Source organism: Pleurodeles waltl, chromosome 1_1 (assembly GCF_031143425.1).
Source record: "Pleurodeles waltl isolate 20211129_DDA chromosome 1_1, aPleWal1.hap1.20221129, whole genome shotgun sequence".
In the NCBI taxonomy this organism is placed as follows: domain Eukaryota; kingdom Metazoa; phylum Chordata; class Amphibia; order Caudata; family Salamandridae; genus Pleurodeles; species Pleurodeles waltl.
Window position 1 is genome coordinate 295,953,451 of NC_090436.1, and position 20,484 is coordinate 295,973,934.

Here is a 20,484-nt window from a genome sequence, read left to right on the forward strand (position 1 = left end):
ATTACCAGACCACAGGTAGGAAGCATGACATTTATTTTTGTATCAATAAAGGGGCATATACAGTAGCTGTTTCCAAATGTGATTCATTGTGCATTTAGGAATTTTTACAGCCAAAAGAAATGTGAATAATAAAACAAAAGGTGATGAGTGATGACCATTACAGAACAGTCAACAGGGTGTCTCAGTGGCACACAAGGGTGACAAATCAGCAGAGGTTCTCTTCCTGGCAGTAGGTTTTGTCTTGGTATCTGCTCCAGCCGAATTTCTGGGTGGACGTCCACATTGGCGGAGGGGTGCTTCAGCTACAGAGGGTGGGGTGTCTGAAATATGTGGTTCCCCTGGCAGGGCCTCTATTACATTAGCTGCCACTGATGTAGCTGGGTCAGTCATTGCTAGTGGAAGGGGCCTGGTGGTGGGTTGAGAAAGCATGCAGGGTGGTGTTCATGTCCCTCAGAACCCCTGCATTGGATGCCATGTGGCATTGTGTGCCTGCCACTGCTGCATGACCTCCTGGTGGTATTCCCTCTGCTGCCTTTGAATTTTCCCCCAACATGGTGATGATCGGGCCCATCCTTTCCTGGGAAGTTTGGTATGCTCCCAGGACTTGGGAGATGGTTTCCTGGTCAGTGGAGTCCCTTGGGGCCCCTATCTCCTGGCCCACAGCATCCCTCCCATACACCCTGCCCCCAGGTGCCTGTGTCCTTTGCATGGTGTGCCTACTCTCAGTACTAGCAAGATCATCATTGTCTGGGGTGTGGAGGTTAGACTCAGGTCCCTGTACTGTGGGGCACACAATAGTTTGAACAGTCCTTGGGATACAGACTTGGGGGCGAATGGTTGCCTGTGATGTCGATGCAACAGGGTTGGGGGGTTTGATGTGGGCAGGGTGAGGCAGGGAGTCGTAGACTGACCAGGTGTCCCAGATGGGCCAGGTAGGTCATCACTATCCAGACATACAGGCGTGTTGTCCTCACTGGGGCCTTCATCCTGAAGGCTGGCAGTATATGGTATCCTCTCCATGGTGGCACTGGCAGGGTTACCCGAGAATGGAATGAAACACAGAGTTTAGAAAATGTGTTTGGTTGCCTCTTTGTCGGATGCATACAATGGCTTAGCATGTTTCCCTGCAATGACAGATACTGCACAGCATTCCTCGGTGGTATATACAAGCCTGTGACATGAGTTCCATACTCCATGTTGTGAGCTGTTAATTCATGTTCAGTACATATAGCACTGCGTATGGGTTCTGCTTCTGTCTGATACTTCACATGACTATTCAGCTCTGTTACCTAGTGAATAGTCAGTCTTGCTAGATGTCAAACAAAATGTCAGCACATTGGGCCACGGTGTCCCAGTGGGAACACAGTATGAGTGTATGCAAGGGAAATAGTCCTGTTTCTGTATGTTGTGCATGTGCATGGAGTCTGCCATCTTACTTTGGAAACCATGGTCAGTCCAATTCTGGCTTGGGGATATGGATCACTGACCAATTGGATTAGTTACAGAGCTGTAGCTGCGTCTAGCCTAGGTTGCCATCGTGGTGTACCATTGCATTGCTGTCATTGCCATCTACTGGTCCTCAGTCGTACAGTCTAGTGGGTGTAGCTAGGACAATAGTCATACATACATGACATGTGATGTGATGTGCACATTCCAGGTTTTCACATTGAAGGATTAGTGCATTCTGTGAGTATTAGTGATTGGATTGGCCTATAGTAATGATGTGGACAGTTGGGCAGTTGGGCTGTGTGAGGTGGTGGCATGCAAGGGAGGGGTATTAGGTGATTGGCAAGTAGGTGTAGTGGAACATTCAGTTCAATAGGGAGTATTTGGGGGATGAGGAAGCACGCAGGACATGACAATTGTTTGACATGAATGTTGTGGGTACTTACCAGACTCCAGTCCCCTAGGTATTCCAGTCAGGCCCTCAGGATGCAGTATGTCCAATACCTTCTCCTCCCATGATGTGAACTGTGGGGGAGGAGGTGGAGGCCCACCGCCAGTCTTGTGCACGGCAATGTGGTGTTAGGATGCCATGGAACATACTTCCCCGTAAGGTTGTTTCACCGCCTCCTGATATCCTCCTTTGTGCATGGATGGTTGCATACTGAGTTGACCCTGTTGGCTATTCTTTGCCACTACTCCATTTTCCTGGTAATTTATGATTTCTGGACCTGTGCTCCAAACAGTTGTGGCTCTACCCTGTCAATTTCATCCACCATGACCCTCAATTCATCGTCAGTAAAATGGAGGTGCTTTTGTGGGGACATAGTAGTGGTTGTGTTGACAGTGTGGGGGGTGTGGTATGTGTAAGGGTGCTGTATTGGGTGATTTATGGGGTGTGGGTGGTGTGTTGTGTGGGTTGAATGCCTCTTGAACTGTGTGTGCTCATTATGTGTGTTATGTTTTAGTTGTGCTGGTGTGTGATGCATGTGGTGCATGTGCCTACAGTTTAAGGGTGCTCTCTCTGTTTAATTATGCTGTCGGTGTCTTAGCTTAGTATTTTTGTAGCAAAGGACTGCGGGTTGTGTGGGGAGGTGTTGTACAGTGTAGTGTGTAGGTGTGTCGGGTGTGTGGATGTCTGTCAGGTGTGGGGTGTGCAAACTGTGCAAAGTGGTGTTGTGCTCTGACAGTAGTGGGTTCTGACTGTGACGGCTCACACCACCAATGGTTATCTGCCATGGACGGACCACTGTGGTGATTTGTGAGTTATAATCTGGTGGGCGGATTTGTGCCGCGATGACGGTGCGGGTGGTGGAACTGGCGGTTTCTGCATTTTGGCTGTTTTTTGGCAGTCTTCATGGTGGGTGTCATAATACGGTGGTCGGATGACCGCCAACATGGCAGTCTTTTCAGCACTCCGTCCATCATCCTTTTGTGTTGCTAAAGTTGCCCTAAGTGGGAAGGGTATGCCCAGACGTGGGTCCCTTGCTCACTGTGCCACTGGATTCAAGCTAGCCTGGCTGATGAAGGGTGAAACCCTTAAACCGGTCCCAGGATGCTTGTTTCCAGTTCAGGGAGGACCTGGCTTGGAAGTTCAGGCTGGACTGTTCCCATGAGAGAACAGGGTCAAGACTGATTTGCATATGGCTGGGTCCAAAGTGGTGTGGCATGGTGAGCAAAAGAACAATGGATTAAACCCAGATCTGTGACCGGGGGTGAGTGTTTGCATTGTTCAGCACTCCGCCCATCATCCTTTTGTGTTGCTAAAGTTGCCCTAAGTGGGAAGGATATGCCCAGACCTGGGTTCCTTGCTCACTGTGCCACTGGATTCAAGCTAGCCTGGCTGATGAAGGGTGAAACCCTGAAACCGGTCCCAGGATGCTTGTTTCCGGTCCAGGGAGGACCTGGCTTGGCAGTTCGGGCTGGACTGTTCCCATGAGGGAATAGGGTCAAGACTGATTTGCATATGGCTGGGTCCAAACTGGGGTGGATGGTGAGCAAAAGAACGATGGATTAAACCCAGATCTGTGACTGGGGGTGAGTGTTTGCATTGTTCAGCACTCCGTCCATCATCCTTTTGTGTTGCTAAAGTATTTTGGCAGATGCTACTGTGGCGGTCTTGCCAAAAGACTGCTAAAGTCGTAGTGAGGCCCAATGTGTCTGTAACATCCCACATGCACTAAGCTACCTTACAACCTCTTGCCAAGCTTTCAGATTGTACAGGTAGTTAAAGAAATGTGCCTTTGATTATGTCCACTGTTTCTCTTTCCCTGATCTCTTGTCCTGGGTGCCAAAAAATGCCTTCTGGGTGGCACTTAGGCTCTTGTCAATTCATATAAATAAATAGATTGTAGAAGGGAGCCCATGATTGCCACCAAATTAAGCTACGATGATCTTTTAGTCAGTGACACTGAAAATTAAGGAAAGTTCCTGGGAAATGTGCATTGTAGGAACATGGATTGATGACTTTGCAATGGATATGAGCATAATGCTTTACCTTACTAAACAGATAATCTGTTGGGAATATGGAAACCTGAGGGTATGTTTTTAATAAACAAAAATGCAAATACACAATGTTCCTTGTTTGTTTTGAATATGTCCAGGTCTTGAAACTTTTATTACATTTTTGTATTCTCTGTTGACAGTAACACAAAATAAACTATTTAATAATAGTCACGCATGTATGAAATATGTTGCCATTGCCCAGTTTGGGAGTTTCTACATTCCTTTGGATTTAACATTTTTCAAAATCATGCCAGAGGCAGCTCAGCAAGCATGACTACAACAAATCTAAAAATAAAACTGTTTTCTCTGTGGACATCACGGATATGCAATGTGCTTCCTGCCCTTGGCTTTGTTGTGCATACTCAAGAATATTAGAATACACTTTTTAATCTACATTCTGATTGTTTAAATCTGCCACCTGGTTTAGGGAATCATTTTATAAGTTGCTCACTACGCACCACATGTTCTGCATTCTCTCAGGTGTTACCAATGTTCCTACAGCTTGAATACAACTGTCATGGGGAATTTATCTTGATATTTGTCCAGTATTTAGTTCAGCATTTAAGATTTTGCTTTTTAAAATATCCATTCACTGATAAATGCACTTTCCACAGCTATGTTTTGCGTTGCCAGCTTTTTATTGGCTTGTTCACCCAGCAGTCCATTTGGTAGCACTTGCTAGACAAAAATTACCTAAATGCTAGGGAACGTGAAGGCTAACAAACTAATGTGTGGAAAAACGTTATTACATCACTATCACATTCCTCTTTTCAACTCCTTACTTAAATGAGATCGAGTGACTGACTGAGAGTTTTGGTGGATGGTTACTCCGTCTCATATCTGTTGGTTATCCAACCTCTTTGTTACAAGAGTGTTATAATGGACAAGGTATCAATCAGGCCCTTAGTTACTCCTCATTAGACATGGGGTCTCTGGTTGGCAGTCAGTTTGCACTTTTTCCAAGCAGGGACCCGCACTCTAGTCAATGGAGATATACATTTAGATATCCCCTGCTCACCCCCTTGGTAGCTTAGCAAAAGCAGTCAGGCTTATTTCAAAGGCAATGTGCACGGTATTTGTTCCAACATACACAGTAATAAAGTGAAAACACTACAAAATGGACACCACACCAGTTTAGAAAAATAGGCAATTTTATCTAAATCAAACAAGACCAAAACTACAAAAATCCAACATAGACCAGTCAAGATATGAATTTTAAAAATGGAAAACAACGAAAATGTTTTTGTTACACAGAGTACCTGGTTTGCGTCAAAATAAAGCCGTATGGGCAACCGTGCATTGGAAAAGACAGCGATGCGTTGATTCCTTACTCGTAAGTGAGGCTGTGCGTCGTTTCTTCTCCGGTCGGGCAGGCAATGCGTTGTTTTTCTCTCCCGCAAGAGAGCAATGCGTCGATTTCCAGATTGAGCGCCTCGGATCTGCCCAGGTTTATGATGACTTTGACGCACAGTGACGATGCATGTAAAATCCAGCTTCACTGTGATGGAAAAAAAAGCGCTGCAAGGGGTTTGCATCGTTTTCAGCAGCCACAAGTGGGTGTTGTGTCATTTCTCCAGCCGTGATGCAGGTGATGCGTCAATTTCCCAACTGCAATGCAGGTGGTGTGTCAATTTCAGCAGTGTGGTGGGTGGTGCGCCGTTTTTACAGCTGCATTGCAGGTGGTGTCTCAAAATGTTCTCCACATGGCTTCCTGTGCGTGAATTCCAGTCCTTGTTCTACCAGCTTCACCTTTCAGTGGCTCAGGGACTGGATAGGGCACCACTTGGCAGGGCAGGAGTCTCAGCAGATAGTGCAGGTGCTGGCAGAGGAAGTCTTTGATAGGACCCTGAGACTTCAAAACAGGGTGCAAGATCAGTCCAAGCCATTGGAGATTCTTCACAAGCAGGAATATACCACAGAGTCCAGTCTTTGTACCCTTTCACAGGCAGAAGCAGCAACTGCAGGCCAACCCAGCAAAGCACAGTCACAGTAAAAGGGACAGTACTCCCCCTCCGGCTCTCTTCTCTTTAGCAGAGGTTCCTCTTGGTTCTAGAAGTGAGCTGAAAATCTGGGGTTTTGGGTCCACTACTTATACCTCTTTCTGCCTTTGAAGTAGGCAAATTTCAAAGTAAAGTCTCTGTTGTTCACAAGAGTCTGTCTTTTACAGGCCTGGCTCAATACTCACACAAGTGGTTTGGACACTGCATTGTATGAGGGCAGGCACATCCCATTCAGGTGTAAATGACCACTCCTCCCACCACTCTAGCCCAGATGGCACATCAGGATATGCAGGCTACACCCCAGCCCCCTTTGTGTCACTGTCTAGTGGAGATTCAAAAACACCCCCACTGTCAGTCTGACCCAGAGAGGGCATACACAAGCAGGCAGAGTCACATAATGGTTAAGCATGCCCACTTTCTAAAGGTGGCATTTTCAAACAGACAATTTAAAAAGCAACTTTACCAAAAGATGTATTTTTAAATTGTTAGTTCAGAGACCCCAAAATCTACATCTACATCTGCTCCCAAAGGGAAACAACACATTAACAATATTTAAGGGCAGCTCTCCTGTGAGACAGAGAGGCCTTCGAAAAAGTGAAAAACGGATTTGGTAGTATTTTATTATTAGGACATGTAAAACACACCAGTACATGTCCCACCTTTAACATACACTGCACCCTGCACATGGGGATACCTAGGGTCATGTATAGAAATGGAAGGTTTAGGGCTGGCAAGTGGGTCGAATTGCCAGGTTAAAACTGCACACACAGACACTGCAATGGCAGGTCTGAGCCATGTTTACAAGGCTACTCAAATGGGTGGCACAACCAAGGCTGCAGGCCCACTGGTAACATTTGATGTGCTGGCCTGGGCACCTCTAGTGCACTTTACTAAGGACTTACTAGTAAATCAATGTGCCAATCATGGAAAAGCCAATTACACATACATTTTACACAGTGAGCGCTTGCACTTTAGCACTGGTCAGCAGTGGTAAAGTGCCCAGAGCACCAAAAACAGCACAAACAGAGTCCAGCACATAGTCAAAACATGGGAAGCAGATGCAAAAAAGACAGGTGAGACCAGGCCAAGGATGCCAGGTCTAACACTCATTAATGTCATGCCCTTCCCAAGCTGTTTTCTATGCCCATGCATACTAGCTACCCACCTCCTTTAAACTCTAGTGCTTCCTTTTCTTCCTATTTTTTCTTGTGACCTTTTGCTTCTACCTTTGTCTTGGGCTTCATGAATATTGATGGGACACTTTCAGGTTTCATGAGTGGCCTCAGCTGTGGTGGTGGCTGTATGTTGTAATTTACATTTAAAATCCTGGAAGGCAGATGCCTCAACAAAGGATCTTCTTGCTAAGGATGCCTCTTTTTTCAGGGAATAAGCTTTAGTGTATCTTCATGTTTGCCAATGTATAGAGTCCTTGGCCCAAAGACCCTGCTTACAAGACAGAGGGCATGATTGAGAGATTGGCGGAGGGGGTTACTACATCACAAATGTGATGGATATCTCGTCTGCCATATTACAATTCCATTATATAGCCTATGGAACCTGTAATAAGACGGACAGGATATCCGTCACGTTTGGGACAGAGTATACCCTCTCCAAACTCTAAATCAGGCCCAGAGTATTTTCTGTGAAAATAAAATAAAATAAAATAAAGGACCAGATTTACAAGGCACCTGTGCCTCCTTGTGCCACAACAGCATCTTTTTTTTAACACCAATGTGGCTCAAGGAGGCATATTTCACCGTGCCATATTTACTAAGTGGCACAATGCATGCTTTGCGCCACCTTGCAACCCCTTATGCCACATTTTGCCTGCACCTGGCATAAAGTATGCAAGGGGGCATTCCGGCATTAGGAGGCCTGCAAAAATGGCACAGTGAAATCTACAAGATTTCACTGCGCCATTAATGTGACATACCCATTTTAATCAATAGGCCTTCTTGGACTTTGCTGCACTAGTGAGGTTCCAAGTGTTTGTTCTGGAATTAATGTCGGCACTTAAAATTTCCACAAAAAATCTATGCTTCTGTGACATCATTTCTTCCGAAAATGCGACCAAGTACACATCAGGTGTGCTTCCAAATAATTATTAATAGGAAAGCACACCAGGACCTTTAAACAGCACAACATCGTATTAGAAAACCATACCATGATTACAAGCAACACAATCATTCATTAGAAAAAGCACACCAGGCTAAAAAACAGCAACGTCCAGTTTTAGGAAGATCACACGAGGCTTACACACAATACAGCCATTTCGCCAGGCTCACAAACAGCAACCATTTATTTGTATCAACTCACTGGTTTTAGAAACAGCCCAACTTCAGCTTTATCTCCTTACAAACTACAATTTGCTAAACACCATTAAGAAACAAATGAAATTAAAAAACATAATTATAGTTGTAGTATCCGCTGCACAACTCATCCTAGTATGTATTGGCTTCCTATTGCCAGGCACGTTTTCTTAAACTATATTCACACTATCAGAGAGTTGTGAGGGAGATAAGAAATATATATTAAGTGGGAAACATCCCATACTAGCTCCCTCTCTGAAAGACTAGCTACCACAAGAAAGTATGGGGTTCACCATTAATGTAGGGCTCAGTACACGGGAACTATCCGTGGGCTCGTGGACCTCGTTGGGTTCAGAGACTGCGTGGTGTGGGTGCTGTAACAGGAGTGTGGGGGGGGAGGAAGGGGATTACCTTTACGGATTAGGTGGTCTCACACACTATACAACAGGATCTGCCTTTTAGGTCTCTGGAAATGTGAGCATTCACACATGTATCACAACACTGCTTTCACGCAGCAGAGTTGTTTAAGAACAATGATTACATCGGAAGATATGGTATACCTAACCATACTATCACCTACTGATTACAAGTAAACTTGCATATCTCCACACAAATGGGTATTAGCAAGTGATTCAAACAAATACCGGAAACATGCCTTTGAGCAGTATCATAAACTCAAAAACAAAACAATCGTTGCAAATAGGCGATCGCATATCTTCTCCTTACTAAGTGAAGGCCTTTCCTTTCTTCACACTGAATGCACTGACTTTTTTAACCTGGAAAATAAACTGTTACGATTTTTCAGAAAAACTTAATTAACATATTCTTTGCCAATAGCTCATATAGATACACCAGTGATAGCACAGGCCCGAATCCACCATTGAAATTGGATCCTCCAACAACCTTCATGCCAGTACAGATTTTGGCCTTCGAAATTTCTGAATTTGAAAGAGCTTCATACACTTAGAAAATACAACTCTGTGTGCCCTCTACAACATAAACAAGATTAACGGATTGTCCTTAACAACCTAAAAAATAAAAGAGATATTGTAACAAAACCACTTAACCAAAGTGGTAGCACTGTGATTCTAGACACGAGCAACTATAAACGAGGTATTATCAAAAATGCAGCAGCCTATTTCAGTAGTAAATATTCACATAAAGAACACATCTCTCCTGTTCTCTTATCTCTGCACAGGAGCATTGAACACTTTTTAGGGTCGAGCCTGAGTTGCATGCGCTCGCGCATGCGTATCGCAGCAAGACACTTTAGTTATTAGAAAAGGGCTCGGAGCCCTGTCGACGTCACGTCAGTGTGTTTGATTGGTTTGTGGGCTTGCCTAGTAAAATCTGCTTGCTTTCATTAGTGTAAGGCATGCACACGTCATGCCTTTTCCGGTGGTTAGCCCTCCTCGAGCGCAGCGACCAAATACAGAAAACATGCGAGGCTCGCTGTTTTCTGTCGGATCGTGGACTACTTTTTCTCTATTTTCTTAGCGTCATTTTGCTTGGCAGAAGTCGAGCGCTTTACACAGTTAATTTAACTTTTTCAGGTTACGTACATAAAAGCATTTTTGCCGATGGATGAAAAGTCGGGTTAGGAGTTTACAACGCGATCAGCTCTAACATGAGCAAACGCAAGACCTGTTGCATTGCAAATGCTTGTTAAATCTATGGTCATCATGCAGAAGGTTGCACATCGCCAGACGCCTTCTTTTCTAGTTGATAAATTGCTCCTTTAGGCCCCCCTGTGATCTCTACTATCCTCTGAACCTTTCAAGCTGTGGTGCCAACGGGTAGGACTTTCTACCTAGGGTCAAAAGGCTTTTTCTGCGGCAGCCACCAAAAACTGGAACACTCTGCTGCTTTCGATCCAGTCACAAACATCACTAACCCAATTTAAAAAACAATTAAAAACATGACTGTTCAAAGAGGTGTCCTAAGTATTCTTTTATTGCTACATCCGATTTTCTACATTTTCTACTCATATATCATGAGGCTTTCTACTCCTAATCATTGACCGGTTATGTAAGCTATAATTTCAGCTCTGTATGATGCGGTTTACAAAAAAGCACTCAAATTCAAGACTATTCTCTTTATAACAGAAATCCCCTACCCAAGATTTAGAAGAATATCATTGAACTAACCATCTAAGGAAAGAAGGATGACTTCCTTAGCAGTAATAAGCTTAGAACCTACAGATAAATACCTTATCCTATTTATAAAGCCAGTTGCATTCCCTACCGCTCTCTATGCCTGGGAAAGCTTTGACTTGTGATGTTATGCAGATCTGTAAAGCGCATTATCATCAGGGAGGGTATCCTGGTGCTAAGCAGGTGTGAGTCAAGACATCCATAAGGCCCAGTCAGACTACTAGAATAGCTAAGTCTTCAGTTTCTTGCGGAATTCAAGAAGTGAGGAGGAAGCTCTTATGTGTTATGACTTAATAAGCCAAACTGAGTATCACAGACAACCTGTTGGTTAGTTCAGATGTTGATTAACATCCTCCAAGAAGAGGGTATAAAAATAATTTTGAAATGGTTGAACTCTAGACAAACCCTGGGAACAGGTGATGAATTAAATTAAGGCTTCATCACTTGGCTAAAAACTATCTTCAAATTGAGGATAATGTCTATGTCTAAAAGAAAGGAGTTTCCATGGTAGCTTGTTTTGCTCCGAACTGCATAATGTTATACATGGACAATTTGGAAAAATAGCTTATTTTGTCTGAGTAAATCCCTTACAATGACACTGTTTAACAATGCAAATGTTATTACTAACATTTTGTGATGTGGCAGGAAGATTACAAATTCTAGTGATATTTGTTAATTACTCAATCATGCACCTACGGACTTAACATTCGTGAGTCAGCACAATAACAACTCTACCATTTCTTGACAACCTTATGGGCAATAAATGGATAGTTGAAACTAGTGTAGGTAGATCACCCACAGAAAAGATTACTCTTTTGCAGTACCAGAGCAATCACCTAACAGCTTTTACGGTTTACCCTCTCTACAAATTCCTTCACATTTTAAGTACTTGCAAGTGGAAACATGACTGTTTCCAGGAAGCAGAACCTCTATGCACATATGTTATTGAAAGAGATTATCCTAACTGACAGGTCAAATCCTCCTCTGAAAAACTTTGTTTTGTCCCCTTTAAGTATTATTGACTCTACACTCTTTAAAAAAATGGAATACCTTACACAATGTTGTTATGCAGTTTATACTTTGGTAAAAGGATTGCATGTTTAGGATGGCAGTACTGCCGAGCGCAGGAGACTGAGTGCAACCCGCACCATCAGTAGCTGTTGGCCTAACTCCTGGATAGCTCACAGGGCCTCACCCGCACCTCCGAACCCACTGGGGTGATGTGTGAATAGCAACCTGAAAATGACACTTCGACTCCCAAGGGAATTCGCAGAAAAAGATCTTACCCTTTTTGCTCAGTTATTTATGCATGCCAAGGTGAGACACAAGATGCAAGATAGGTTTTTAATATGTTTATTGAAACAATCACAATCTCATATAAAAAGCATATGGTGCAATAATTAGACAGATAAAACAAAGCAAGGTAATCAACATTACATTCAGGGTAAAGAAAATGAAAAGAAAATGAATAACCCTACCATGATGGACTTGGTTCTAGATGTTCTAGAGATTCTTACCTAACCCTATGTCTACAACTGAGAGCAGAGTTGTTGTAACCCTCTGCCTGGCCCAATTTAAGGCATTGGCCCCAGCCCCCTATCTGGATAGAATGTCAGAAATTAACCTGTCATGTAGATGGCAATCGTCTCAGGAAGCTGGCAGTTCAGCACAGGCAAAACTGCCTATTGTACAGTATGCGTCCCAGGGTGGTCATAACCGGAATGCCCTCTGCCTTCCTTTTGGTCAGTGTGTAGTTTATAATAACCCATGCACCATTGGGACCACGGGCCTGATGTAATGCTGTGTCTTGGAGATGGAAGCTGGCTCCTGGACTGGCAACACAACTTAGAATACTGTGTACTTCATTTAACAGCCTTGGACAAAAAGTACTGATTATATGTAGTGCAAAGGCTGATTAAATGAGCAATGTATTCCATGCCTTTTCTGCAAAGGCTGATTAAATGAGCAATGTATTCCATGCCTTTTTTAGTATAAAGCAACTGATAAAACACGTAAAAGCCATTGCTAAAAATCAGTCTTGCTAACATGAATAAAAAATGTGTATAAAATGTGAATAAGATACAAAACCGTAAAACTAAACTTAAAGAGGGGTGTCCAATCCAAACCTAAAAGGGCCCTCGCAACAGTTTCATTACATGCAGTCCTTCTCCTCTTACCCTAGTAAAAGTGATTAAAGCAAGAATTGGCAATGCCAATTGGTCTGACTCATGGCTGCAAGTGCCTTTTGTGTCAATAATGGGTTTAAGAACTCAATACGTCATTATACATCCACTATGTCACTCATATTTGCACTTTGAATGAGGTTTCCATTTTGTTAATAGGGCTGCGTACTTAGGATGGCAGCACCACCGAACGTGGGAGATTGAGTACAACTCACAACGCTTGATATCTATTGACCTAACTCCTGGCTAGCTCCCAGTGCCTTACCCAAGCCTCCAAACCTTTTGGGGTGAAAGGCGTTTACAGCAACCTCAACATGAAACTCTAGCTCCTCAGGGAGGTTGTGGAAACAGGTCATACCTATTTTCACTCGGCTACTCATGCATGCTAATGTGAGACGCAAGATGTGAATTGGATTTCAATGTGTTTACTGAAGCAATTGTATTCTGGTATAAAAAGCATGTGCTTCGATGATTAGGCAGATGAAAAAGAGCAAGGTAACCAAAATTATAGTCAGAATGAAGAAGATAAACAAACCCATCATGTAGTGTGGACTAGTTAGTCTAGAGATCCGTACCAAAACCCTATCTCTAGATCCAAGATCATAGTGGTTGTAATCTCCTGCCTGTTCCGACCTAAAGGATTAGTCCTGGCTCCATACCTGAATGAGATAGCTGGGGTTTGCCTGTTGTGTGGATGGTAATTCTCTCGGGAGGCTAAGAAGACAGCACCAGCTCAGCAAAGCTGTCTGTTGTGTAGTGTGCATCCAAGAATGATCATGACCGTAATGGCCTCTACCATCCTTGGGCCTATGTGTAGTTTATAAAATGACCCATACATTGTTTCAACAACAAATCTGATGTAATGCTGTGCCTCGGAGATAAAAACTGGCTCCTGGGCTGGCAACACGAGTTAGCATACCCTGTACGGTATGTAGCATCCTTGGACAAAGAGTGCATATTACACGTGGTACAAAGGCTGATTTAATGTGCAGCATAAATCTTGCCTTCCTGGAAGAAGTAGCTGATCTCTTTCTAGGAGGATTTAGGGCTCTGCACACTTTGCCACTGCTGCCCAGTGCTAAAGTGCTTGTGCTCTTTCTCCTAAACATGGTAACATTGGCTTCTACACAACTGGCATATTTAATTTACATATACATCTCTAGTAAAGTGCACTATATGTGCTCTAAGCATGTAAATTAAATGGTACTAGTAGGCCTGCAGGACTGATTGTGCCACCCACATAAGTAGCCCCTTAACCAGATCTCAGGCCTGCCATGGCAAGACCTGTGTGCCGTTTCAGTGCCACTTCGACTTGGCACTTAAAACAACTTGCAAAGCCTTAAACGTTTATTACATGTGTCACCCCTAAGATAGGTCCCAGGTACCCCGCAGGGCACAGTGCTATGTAAGTAAAAGGCAGGACATGTACTTGTAAGTTTTACATGTCTTGCTAGTGAAAAACTCCCAAAGTCGTTTTTCACTACTGTGAACCCTGTTCCTCTCATAGGCTAGCAGCAGAAATTCCCCTTTATGCTTTTAAGTGGTAATTTCTGATTTGAAAGGAGTGGTATTGTCATGTTTGTTATAGTATAGTTGGAATGAGAGTGAGAAATCCTGCTTACTGCTGAAGATGGATTTAACATTGCTTTTTTAGAAATGCCACTTTTTGAAAGTAGGCATTTCTCTTCACTCACAGCTCTCTGTGTCTTATAGCCTGTCTCCAATCCACATCGGGTATATGCTGGTTGACAGTTCCCCTTGTACTTTCCACACAGACAGCCATAAACACAGGGCACTCAGCTGCATCTGCATTCACTTGCATACTGATGGGTCTTCCTGGGCAGGAAGGGTGGAGGGGCTCTCACTTACACTTCAACAGCTAGTGGCCTGACCCCACACAAAGGACTGATAAGGACTTGGTTCTAGATGTTCTAGAGATTGCTACCTAACCCTATGACTACAACTAAGAGCAGAGTTGTTGTAACCCTCTGCCTGGCCCTATCTAAGGGATTGTCCTCCCTCATCCCCCTATCTGGCAAACAGGAGTGGGCTGGACTTCAAAACCACCCTTTGAAGTCTCCTTCAATCACTTTAAATGCACATTTGGGTATATATACTGGGTCTCTAAAATCGTTATCCTTCTGGACTAAGGAGATTCTACCAGGAAAACGAGGTAGAATGCCGTGGCAGGGACACTCACTCTGCCTGTTACTTTACTGTGCTGGCCTGCTCCTTGCTGCTTCTGTCCTGGAATTGAGAGTACTGGACTTTGCTTTCTTCATCCTGCTTCCAAAGGTTCTCCAAGGACTTGGACAGAGCTTGCCTCCTGTTAAGAAGTATCAGGTACAGCAAAGATTTCACCTGCCAGCACCTGGGCTCTCTTGCTGAGAGTCCTGACTTGCCAAGTGGCACAAAATCCTGTTCCTGGGCCCTTGGGAGTGGGTTCTAGTGTAACAAGGAAGAAACTAGTGCATTGACTTCAGGAACAACTTCAGGACCGGTGCCACTCTCTGACTGCACTCCGCTACCTGCACCCGAGCCGTGTTCCTCACTGAGTGCAATGACAGTGACCTCCACCTCCGCCGCAGGCCCAACACCGTCACAGTGCCTCCGAAGTCCTGCCTCTGTGTGAGTCCAGAGCACTGTGTCACCGACGTCCATGGCACCCAACTCCGCTGCAGCACCGATGGCCCCGTGGTGTGATTGTGAACAAGGTTGACGCCTTGCATCTTGACCTGCTGGATTCATAGAGCCCGCCTTGTTGTAAAGAACCAACACCTCACCACCATGACACATCACCTCCCCTGCAACAGTAAGGAACCAATGCCTCACCTCCTCTGCCTTTCAGTAAGGAACTAACACCTCACCACCCCGGTAGCAGTAAGGAACCAATACCGCACCTGCTTCAGTGATGCCTCACCTCCCTAACTCCAGGCAACGTATTTGTTTCCTCATCGTTTTCTAAGGTACTGACTGTCCCTCACTCCCTGGCAAGTGGCATTGGCCTTTTGGAAGCAACTCCATCAAGCCCCAGTTGGAGCTATTGTGGTCCTAAGCACTATGCTACAAGCACTATGCTACATTTAATCTTTAAAAATGTCTACTTTACTTGTGAATGTTGAATTTTTGTTGGTCTTGTTTTATTCAGGTAAATATTATCTATTTTCCTAAACTGGTGTGGAGTATTTTTTGTGGTGTTTTCACTGGGTTACTGTATGAGATGTTGCACAAATACTTTACACATTGCCTTCTAAGTTAAGCCTGCCTGCTCTGTGCCAAGCTATCAAGGGGGTGAACAGGGGTTATTTTAGCTGTGCGACTCCCTTATTTTGACTAGAGTGAGGGTCCCTAGCTGGACAGGGTGCAAACCACTGCCAAATAGAGACCCCCATTTCTAACATTAGTGATCAGTGGTGGAATAGGACTTGTATTTGTGCAGTGCCATACAATAGCTATGTGTACACCACCTACCCACATTTAAAGATCCTTTTTTATGTGCGAGCACAAAGTGCTCTGTCCATTCTGTAATCTCTCTTTGGGCTTCAAACCATGCCCATGCCACGTCAGTCATCCACATTGGTTCGTGGGCTTGCCTTTTAAAATCCGCTTGCTTTCATTTGTTAAAGGCATGCATACATCATGCCTTTTCCGGGGTTTAGTCCACCTACACAGCACCGGTAAAGTACCAAAAACATACGAGGCTCGATGTTTATAGCCTGGAGTTCAGACTACTTTATCTGTTTATTTTCCATGCAGCGCGATCGGGCTGCATTTTACATAGCGCAATTGCGCTGCGTTTTTGTTTTTGCTTTACAACGCTAATAGCTCTAACTCAAACAAATGCGAGACCCGTTGCATTGAAAATGCTTGTCTTCTTCTGCAATTTTCCCTGCTTTGCATTTTAATACATTCCATATATCGTGTCTCTTTCTGGTTCTATAAGTGGAGTTATGGCACTTGAGCTGGCTAAGTTAGAGGAGTACACAGTTTACCAGTTGAAAAGCTTTTGCAGAGGGATCAGGATACCTGCCCAAGGAGCCACCAAGAAGGTGGAGTTTAAAATGATTCTGAGGGCCTGGGCAAAGTCCTGCTCCCAAGAGAATGATGAGTTGTGGGAGCATGTGAGAAGCTACCTGAAGCAGTTGAGGGGGACACCACTGGACTTGTGCTACCTATGAGGGCAGGAAGCAGTGTTTCTAGTCGTAGGAGGCTGGCCTAGTTTGTAGTGGGTACCCTAGGTACTTATACCTCATACCAGGTCCACTTATGCCTTATTAGTGAAATGTAGTCAGTGTTCGAGCAGCTTAGGCTGTCTAGAGGTAGTTGTAGCAGAGCAGCTTAGGATGAACTAGGAGCCATGCAAAGCTCCTGCAATACCACTACAGTTACACAGTACTTATACACAATAAATGACAATACTCAGTGTTACCAAAAATAAAAGTAATTTATTTTAGTAACACAAGGCCAAACATATCTTAGAGGCAATACTCCTTCTTGAGGTATTACACACAATGTATGCACTAGAGACCAAAATCAGGTAGCTAAATAGACACAGAGTAGTGCAAACAGTAGAAAATACAATAGAATGCAATAGGCCTAGGGGCAACACAAACCATATACTAAGAAAGTGCAATGCGAATCACAAATTCCCCCATAGGTAAGTGTAGTGTGTAGAGGGGCGCTAGGAGTGTAAGAAAACCACAAAGGTGAGTAAAATACCCCACCCCAGAGCCCAGGAAAGTAGGAGTAAACTACTGCAAGTTTCCTCAGGACACACTGCAAGTCGTGATAAGAGTTATTACAAGAACCAAGCAAGACTGCAAGAAACAAATGGTGGATTCCTGGACCTGAAGACCTGTGAAGAGAGGAGACCAAGTCCAGAAGTCGCAGAAGATTTCAGGAAGGACAGGAGCCCCTGCCAACCTAGAAGATGGTGCAAAAGAGGATTCTCCAGTTAGAAGAAGTCTGCAGAAGAGCACCAAAGAAGATGGCTGTGGGTTCCTGCATGGTGCATGAGATGTCCCACGTTGAGATGTTGGATGCAGGCAGTTTGCAGCACTAGATCCGTTCAACAAGCCTTGGTTCAAGCAAGGTCATGTTTTGCATCAAAATGGGGCTGCCTGGACCCAGAAGGGACCTGTGGGCCTCAGCTCAGACTGAGGAGGCGGAGGGGGCTCCCAACACTGGGGAGAGCCCACAGATGACCAGGCAGCACCCACGGGAGTCCCAGTACACGGGGACAAAGAAGGTGCAAATTGCGGTTGGTGCAGCACAACAAAAGAAGGTCCCACGCCGCCGGAGAATAAATCAGCAAGTTGTGACTCACAGGATGGAGTGCTAGGGACCTGGACCACACTGTGCACAAAGGATTCTTGCAAAGAGTGAACAAGCCCCAGGAACTAGAGATGACCCGGTGCACAGGAGTACTGTCACAATCCGGGAAGGCAAGCTCTTACCTCTGCCAAATTTGGACAGCTGGACCTTAGGACAGTCTGTGTCGAAGGGGTCCACCACCTGTGTTCCAGGGAGCACGCTCGTCGCCAGGAGAGGAGTCCTAGAGAACCGGTTGTCATCTTGGAAGGTGCCTGCTGGAGCAGGGAAGTGACTCTGTCGCTCCACAGGAGATTCCTTCAGTTCTTCTGGTGCAGGATGAAGGCATGAGTCCTCAGAGCATGCACACATTGGAAACTGTTGCAGTTGCTGCCTGGAGCTGAAGTTGCAGGCTCACAGTAGCCTTTCTGGATACTTTGTTGCAGTTAACGCGGTTCCGGGAGCAGTCTGTGGGTGATCCGACGGTCAGAAACTGAAGCAGAGGTTGCAGAGGATTCCTGGAGGAAACCTGCAGCTGAATCTGAAGAGGAATCCATAGGAGAGACCCTAAATAGCCCTGAGAGAAGGATTGGCTACCTACCCAGGTATGCACCTATCAGAAGGGTTCTCTGACGTTACCTGCTGGAACTGGCCACTCAGAGATCTCCAGAGTGTCCCAACACCTTGGAAAACAAGATGGCTAACGCCTGAGACACACTAGAGGAGCCCTGGGCACTACCCCTGGGGTGGTGATGGACAGGGGAGTGGTCACTCCCCTTTCCTTTGTCCAGTTTCATGCCAGAGCAGCGACTGGGGTGCCCTGAACCAGAGTAGACTGGCTTATGCAAGGAGGGCACCATCTGTGCCCTTCAAGGCATTTCAAGAGGCTCTGGGAGGCTACCGCCCCCAAGCCTGTAACACCTATTTTCAAAGGGAGGTGGTTTAACACCCGCCTCCCAAAGTAAATGCATAGTTCTGCCTTCCTGGGACTGAGCTTCTCTGACCCCAGGAGGGCAGAACCCTGTCTGTGAGGTGGCAGCAGCTGTAGCTGCAGTGCAAGCCTCAGAGAGCTGGTTTTGGCAGTAGTGGGAGTCCATGGTGGAGCCCCCAGGATGCATGGGATTGGAATTGGGAGACAATTCCATGATCCTAGACACCTTACATAGCTATATGCGGAGTTACCATTGTGAAGCTACATATAGGTATTGACCTATATGTAGTGCACACGTGTAATGGTATCCCCACACTCACAAAGTCCAGGGAATTGGCCCTGGACAGCATGGGGACACCCTTGCTAGTGCAAGGGTGCCCTCACACTTAGTAACTTTGCACCTAACCTTCAGTATATGAAGGTTAGCCATATAGGTGACTTATATGTTACTTAAGTGCAGTGAAAATGGTTGTTAAATAGTGTGTGCACTGTTTGACGCAGGCTGCAGTGGCAATCCTGGAGAAGGGTTTGTTTGAGCTCCTTATGGGTGGCAAAAGAAATACTGCAGCCCATAAGGATCTCATGGAACCCCAATGCCCTGGGTACATAGGTACCATATACTAGAGACTTATAAGGGGGTCCAGTGTGCCAATTGGAATAGGAATATGAAGTCACTAAACTATAGTGACTCATTTGGAAGGAGAGAATGAGCATAAGCACTGAAGTTCTAGTTAGCAGAACTTCAGTGACACAGTTACTGACAATACACACATTAGACCATAAACTATGAGCACTGGTGTTCTAGGTAGCAGGAGCCCTGTGAGACAGGCAAAACCACTGACAAATAGGGTTTAACTATGAGGACTGGGGTCCTGGCTAGCAGAATCCCAGTGAGACCGTAAAAACACACTGACACGCACTCACAAACAGGCCAAAAGTGGGGGTAACCATGCTAGAAAGAGACTACTTTCTCACACTAGTCAGGGCCTAACCCCATAAGAAAGAAGAGAGGGGAGAGAATTCCAGCTGCAGTTGGCAAAATTAAAATCAGACGCTAGGGAGAGGAAGGCTGAGGCTGAAAGAGCTCTAGCTAAAAAGACACATTTGTTGGCTCATGAACTGAGTCTGCAAGAGCTGGAACTCAAGGCAAGACAAGTGGATTCCAGCATTGATGGTTGGTGGCAGCATACCAGTGTACCTGATGGAGACAAGAAGGTTTTTCTATACAACAATCTGGTGCCCAGTTATGTGGTGGGAGATGACACTGATGGTTTTCTGCTTCCGAAAGAAGAGCCCTTGGGGGTGGGTCTATGGAAATGCATTTCTAACATTAGAGTTGGGGAACCACACCAAGTCCTCTCCCATAAAAGCTATTTTTCTTGCCAAATTTGGACTGACCCAGGAGAAGTATCCCCACAGATTCAGGGACAATCAGAAGGTCTGCAACAACTCCTGGGTAGATTTCATTGAGTAGTGGAGTATGGCACTGAATGGCTGGGTGTGGGGCAACAAAGTAAATGATTATATTGGGTTCTACAATTTAATCTTAAGACAGCACATGCTCAGCATCTGTTTTACAGAGTTGCGCCACCTAGTTGACAGAAAGCTGACTGATCCCAGGAATCAGGCTGAGGAGGCGGACCTCTGAGG